A 7,527-nucleotide genomic window follows, 5' to 3' on the forward strand; every position below is an offset into this window, starting at 1 on the left:
CGAGTATAGTTTTCATATATGTTTACAGCATTATTTTCTGGGAAAATTATACGGGTTTTACAATGAGGGGTTATAACATTTTAAAAGATAAATGGTTTTGAAAGTTTTGTTTTTGCCCACTCACACTTTCTGTTTTACGCCCCTCCATGTTCTAGATAGAAGTTCGTGTCGGTGACACACGAGGACTTCACTGCGGTTCTGACAGACATTCACCAGTGTTGGGTTTCTTTTATGATCTATATAATTAGTAATTAAACTTCTGGGCTGCATTCTAATACCTACACTCTGGTTATGTATGTCCTTTACTCTAAACATTTTCACCCGCACTGATATGTTAGTTTAGTGTAATTAGTTAGCAAGTTTTTATTTATCCGTATTTTCATATCACGTTCACTTCCGCACAGCGCACATAGCTACGTCACCCTCACATGACAGCCAGCATGCCTCGATTGGGGTCGGGGTGTGTTATGTATGGTTTATGCTGATTCTGCAATTACATATATGCTTATTTGAGGAAAAGAATCATTTTTGGATCCTCTTTGTGGGGATCCACATGATCCATCAATTACGATCGTTCATCGTATATCGTGCAGTTAGATTTCGTTAGATACTATTTATATTTAATTTTAATTTTAAAATTTAAAATGATTTCTGACCGCACGATTTATGATCAACGGTCATAATTGATTGATCCCCAGAATCCCCACAAAAAGGATCCATAGAGGACCATTTTCCCTTATTTGAGACCCAACAAGCAAAATTACACTTTGCAATTACCACAAAGTCATAAATAATGACTTAACTCTATTTTGTTTTTCAAACGATAGATTTGATTAGGGCGCTGACGGGATTTGAACTCATATTGACTTAATTGAAATATTATATTTAGAAAACTAGATTTTAATCCTTAAATAAGATGAAGTTTAGAAAAATGTCTTACACAAGATTAAAAATTGATTTTAGTCCCTAGATTCTATTTAATGTCATCATATTAAATGTCTCTCTTTTTTATTTATAATTTTATGGTGTTCATAAATTAAATTTCATAAAATAATATAAATTTTAATTCTCATTATGGTAAGTATCTTATATAAGAAAATATTTTCGTAAAATTTTTTCTGTACACATGTTTTTGCATATTTTCTTATATGCCCCTAATTCATTACAATATATTTAGGTATGAACATTTTGGTATACTAGGTTAGTATAATATGTTTAGGTACGGACATTTTGGTACACTAGTTTATTATAATATATTTAGGTACCGACATTTCGGTACACTAGTTTAGTATCATATATTTAGGTATAGAATTTTTCGGTATACTTATGTTTTTGCATATTTTCTTATGTGCCACTAATTCACTACAATATATTTAGGTACGGACATTTCAGTACACTAATTTAGTAAAATATTTTCTAGGGAAATTTTATTTGAACCCATCTAACATCTTTCTACACCCAACTTACTCTTTACACCCATATTATTTTTAATTAAAGAATTAATTTCTCTTTTAACCCAATTTATTACCTAAAGTACCCTACCAAACCCAATTAAAAAGTATATTTATCTTTACACCCATTATAAAATAAAATCTCAAAGAAACTCGAAAATTAAAAATCTTCTGAGTCGTTCGTCTCCCCTCCCACCTTGAGCTCTTTAGAAACAGAGCTTTTTGTTTTTCAAAATTTTCTCTGCATTTTGTTGCTGCATCTTATTTGATTTTTAATAAAGTTTCAAATTTCTACTGGAGCTATGTACAACATTATAGCATTTTCCATGGTTGTTGTTTTTTATTTATTTGTGTTTTGGTGTTTGTGAGTGTCTGTTTTTTGCTACATCTAATTTTATTTGATGAAAGAAATTCATCTAACCTACACTCACTAACATGTACTAACCCAAACAATTTATTAGAAGGAAAACAAATGTCAATCAGAATTGCAACAAATTTGTAATATGAAGTTGAAGTGAAAGGGTTTCATATAGGAGGACAGGCTAGCATGAAAACAACTATCGCTTTTTGATATGCCAAAGCCAAACAAATTACTAATACTTCTACCTTCCATAGAAAGGGTCTTATACATCAATACCTTCACTACAACTGTTGTAGAATGTTAACCGGAAAAAAAAAAATTGAAACCCAAATACTCATCTTTCTACAGTCTAAGAAATGTTGAAATGCATGGAGTCAAGTTGGTCTACGTGGGGGTTTTGGGGTGATAATGCGCAATCATTTGGGGGAGTTCCTGGTAGCTTTTGCGAGTCCTATTGAGATGACTCAATCGGTGTTCCATGCATAGTTGATTGCCCTTCGAAACGCAGTTTTATTGGTTAAAAATAATTGTCCAATCGGATGGTGAGTTATTTTTTAGGGAGTATCTAGCTTGGTGTTGGTGGCATTGAAGAATCAGGGGGAAGGTTGCTCATCCTTTGGGCCTGTAATCAACGATGTTAAAATATTTCTCACAGAGATGACTTATTCGCGGGTTACCCTTATACAAAGGGACGGCAACTCTGCAGCACATCGCCTTACTCGTATGGGTATTGGAAGTTCTCAATAGATTATATGGTTTAAGGAGCCTCCGGATTTACTCTTAGATGTTTTAGTTGAGGATGGGATGTAATTTCTTTATTGTTTCAGCTGAGGATAGGTCACTTTGTTGTGCGGAACACTCTTTTTCCCTTCGACCGGGTTGAAATCCCTGACAAGATTTTTATCGAGGCCCATTATGTACACTATCCTCAGGTTATACATATTCTTCGTTGCTTAATGAATATCATATCGTTCTCAAAAAAAAAAAAAAAAAACAAATTGAAATCAGATGAACAAAATTTTTTTAGAAATTGAGTCGTACTTTAGTTGGAGCATTCAAAACTTCAAAATCATCATCCATTGATAAAAAAAAACTTGTTTTTCTCCATCAAAGCTATTAGGGTTTTAGCAAGAATGAACACAAGATAAACAATGAGTGATGATAAGATTTAATTATAGTATGTGGGTTTATTGATAAATTTTAATTTTATTATGAATTCCATTTTGTACTTAATGGTAATTATGCAATAGGATAAAAAGGATAATGTACATTTAAAATTTAAGTTGGGTGTAGAAAAATGTTACATAGGTTTAAATAAAATTTTCCTTTCTATGATACGGACGTTTAGGTACACCAATTAGAGGAAGTAAAATAAATATAATGAATTAAAATGTGTATAACAAGAAATAATTTTAATTTTAATGTAATGACATGAAATAAGATATCTATTAAATATTAAAATAAAAATATAATATAAATTTGAATTAAGTACACATTAGAAGACTAAAATCAGTATCCAATCTAACACCATATTTTTATTGAATTTTAGAGGGGTGTATCCAATTGGGATTTTGAGGGATTTTAATTCTTTTAGTGAATTTAGGGGTATTTAATTAGAATTTTAAGTGATTCTCTTAAATTCAATGTGTATTCAATCAGGATTTTAACATAGTTTATTAAAATCCTTAGAAATCTGAGTGTATTCAATAAGAATTTTAAAGAAATTTATAACATTCCAGATGTATTCAATTAGAATATGAATTTAAAGAATTTGGAAAAGTTGAGGAATTAGAAGGAATTTGAGAGATTTTGTAGTGTATTTTAAGCAACCATAAATCTCACCTCTTCCCATAAGATTTCGAGGGAATTGAGGGGGATGTATTCAATTGGAATTTTGAGGGATTTTAATTCTTTTAATGAATCTAGGGGTATTCAATCAAGATTTTAAGTGATTCTCTGAAATTCAATGTGTATTCAATTAGAATTTTAAGATAATTTATTAAAATCCTTAGAAATCATGATGTATTTAATTAGTATTTTAAAGAAGTTTATAATATTCCATGTATGTCACATCCCGGCCCGGGTGGGACCACTTCCCGGGCCCGCTCCACCACCTAGCACGATATTGTCCGCTTTGGGCCCCACCACGCCCTTATGGTTTTGTTTCTAGGAACTCACACGAGAACTTCCCGATGGGTCACCCATCCTGGGAGTGCTCTCGTGTGCTACTCGCTTAACTTCGGAGTTCCCATGGAACCCGAAGCCAGTGAGCTCCCAAAAGGCCTCGTGCTAGGTAGGGATGGGAATATACATTTAAGGATCACTTCCCTAGGCGATGTGGGATGTCACAATCCACCCCCCTTAGGGGCCCGACGTCCCCGTCGGCACACCACGGCCAGGGTTAGGCTCTGATACCAATGTCACATCCCGGCCCGGGGCAGACCACTTCTCGGGCCCGCTCCACCACCGTAGTACGATATTGTCCGCTTTAGGCCCCGACCACGCCCTCACGGTTTTGTTTCTGGGAACTCACACTAGAACTTCCCAATGGGTCACCCATCCTGGGAGTGCTCTCGTGCACTACTCGCTTAACTTTGGAGTTCACATGGAACCCGAAGCCAGTGAGCTCCCAAAAGGCCTCGTGCTAGGTAGGGATGGGAATATACATTTAAGGATCACTTCCCTGCGCGATGTGGGATGTCACAATGTATATTCAATTAGAAATTGATTTTAAAGAATTTGATAAAGTTGAGGAATTAGAGAGATTTCGTAGTGTATTTTAAGCATCCACAAATCTCACCTCTTCCTATGAGATTTCGAGGGAATTGAATCAAAATTTTATATGGAATCTCTACAAATCAATTAAACTCCATAAAAATCCGTGGATTTATAAATTCATTAAAGTCTCTCAAATTTTCAATTGAATACACCCCCATGAATTTAAATTTTACATAGAATCTCTACAAATCAATTAAATTCCATAAAAATCTATAGATTTATAAATCTATTAAAATCTCTAAAATTTCCAATTAAATACACCCCTCTTAATCTTCTTCAAAGATTAAAGTTCAAAAACCTCATTTTGTGCATATTTGAATTTGATACATTACATTTTGAGTTTGTAATAGTTCGGACAAGCTCTCTTTACTATTTGGTTATGGTTCAAAAATAAAGAGGGAGATAGAGTGGGGGAAAGGGCGTTTAGTGAGTGAGCTGGTGCGCATTGTACTGAACGCAAGAGAACTCCGCTTCTTTGGTGACGGTGGGCCCCACTACTCCTTACCAAATAAGAAAACGCTATATCACCCAATTGCCTCTGTCTTTCTTATATTATTTTGTGATAGCTACAGCTTTTTAGGGCAATTGGATTAAAATTTCAGGCAAATTTTGTTTGTTTTTCGTTTCGTTGCTTCAAATTTTGGCCATGATATTTTATATAATGGAGAAATTTATATGCGTATGAGGAGAATGATAATACTCTATCATGTTGGTTTCTTGTGTCAATAAAAAAACTATGTGTGTATTGTTATTCATATATTCTTGTTTTGTTAATACAAGAAACCACGTAGCGTTGTATTTATGTTATAAAAGTCTTTATCATGTATTAGAGGAAGGATCCTTCTTACAATTGCTTACACTTCGTGATAACTGTATAACAAACATATAGTGTAATATATAAATATATGACAATCATCTATGTTTCAATAGTACTTTAAAAATAATATATTAATTGCAAGAGAGTTTTTACTTATATTGAAAATACCGTCGTGTCGTGTTGAACAGAGATGAACAACATAATTAATAATTTTCTAAACAGTGACAAGAGAGACAAAATGGGTATAACGTAGGAGATGGTATAAGTACATACATACCTCTAGGTTTTTATACTCAACCTTCCTTGTGCCTACCTACCTACCTTTACATTACTAAATTCTTCCCTATTATATTCTCTTTTTTTTTTTCTTTCTAATTTTCTATATTTGTGTATTTATTACTCATCTTAGTTTATTTAATGTGCTCATATTCTCCTTCCCTACTTATTTATTATGCAGGCGGCGGATAATATTTAAGAACATTTACACATATATTTAAGTTATAAGACTATATTCTAGAAATGGACGAAGTTTTTTATTTATTTTAGAGAAGAACAAAATTTATTTATATGGTAGGCAATGTCAAGGTTATTTTTAGTTGTTTTTGCATTTTAAAAATTTTACTTCTCTATAATTAAAAGATGGGTCTTTATTTTCTTATTTGTATTATTTTTTTTCCCCTCTCCTATCTTATTTGTCATTTTCTTTCTATCTTTCTTTGTCTCCTCTTTCTTCGGGCTAGTTTGATATTATTGTGTTTTAAAAAAAAATTGTTTCTGATGTACTGTGAGAATAAACAGCTATAAAATAAACTTATTGAGTGTTTGGTAAATTTTTTTTTTTTTTGTAAAAGTGCTTTAACAATTGTTGTGAATATGTTAAATGACTAAAAATAATATGGTATTTAATGTGATATATTAATTGTCAAATAGAATAATGTAGGGGCAATTATTGTAATTTTGTAAAATATGTGAGGGTATACTTGCCATTTGAAATTACTTAAATGGACACTAATTACTATGCTTTAAAAAAAAACATTTTTAGAAGCATAGTAAACCCTCTTTCTGTTTTTCTATGTTTTTCTACTATAATTGGCACAGTTTTTTTTTTTTTTTTTTAAAAAAACACCCGAACTTTGATGTTCCAGATTTTGTAATAAGTTTTTTTTTTTTTTTAAAGCACCACAATTACAAATCAGCCATTCCTATCTTTCAATCTCTTTCTCTCTCTTCACCCCCTTCTTCATCCTTCTTCATACTTCTCTCTCTCTCTCTCTCTCTCCCTCCCTCCCCTCATCTTTTTCTTCATATTGTACCATAGATTTATGAGTGTTTTTCTTTTTTTAAGAACGATTGAAATTTTAGGTTTTTATTTTATTTTATAGTATTTCAATTTGAGGTTTGGATTGGTTTGGATGCATGAATTTTGATACTAATCTTACAAAAATGTGTTGGAATTTTGAAACTAATTTTACAGAAGTGCTAAAAATTTTGAAACTGATTGTGCAAAAGTACTAGATTTTTTAAACTAATCTTGTAGAGCATTGAAAATTTTGAAAATGATCTTGCAGAAATACTTTGAAACTGATCTTGCAGCTGTGCTGGAATTTTCAAAATTGATCTTGCAGATGTGCTAGAATTTTGAAACCAATCTGGCAGAATTGTTGAAATTTTGAAACTGATATTGCAGAAATGCTGAAATTTTGAACTGATCTTGCAAAAGTGCTAACATATTTTAGATTGATCTTGCAGAAGTGCTGAAATTTTGAAATTGATCTTGTAGAAGGGCAGAAATATTTTAAATTGATCTTGCATGAATTAAGTTTTACAAATCTAATATCGGTTTGAAGTTTTTACAGATGGTGTTGTAGTTTTGGTTGGTTAAGTAACAAGTCTATTGGAGCATGACTGGAATTTAAAATTTGGTCCACTTGTTTTGGCTCCTTGAAATAATTCAAAACTAGTGGTAGTGGAGTCCTATGAATGTATTTTGTGTTTTTGTCTTTAGGTAAAGCTCCCTAATATTTATTAATCAAATTCTTGATCACACTTGCAGGAATAGATCAGCTATCACCTCAAAAGATTTATTTCCAACATTCAATGGTTATGATGTTGCAATCATA

Source organism: the organism of the source record quoted next, unplaced genomic scaffold (assembly GCF_019419815.1).
Source record: "Pyrus x bretschneideri cultivar Hongxiangsu unplaced genomic scaffold, Pyrus_bretschneideri_v1 Contig73, whole genome shotgun sequence".
Lineage (NCBI taxonomy): Eukaryota > Viridiplantae > Streptophyta > Magnoliopsida > Rosales > Rosaceae > Pyrus > Pyrus x bretschneideri.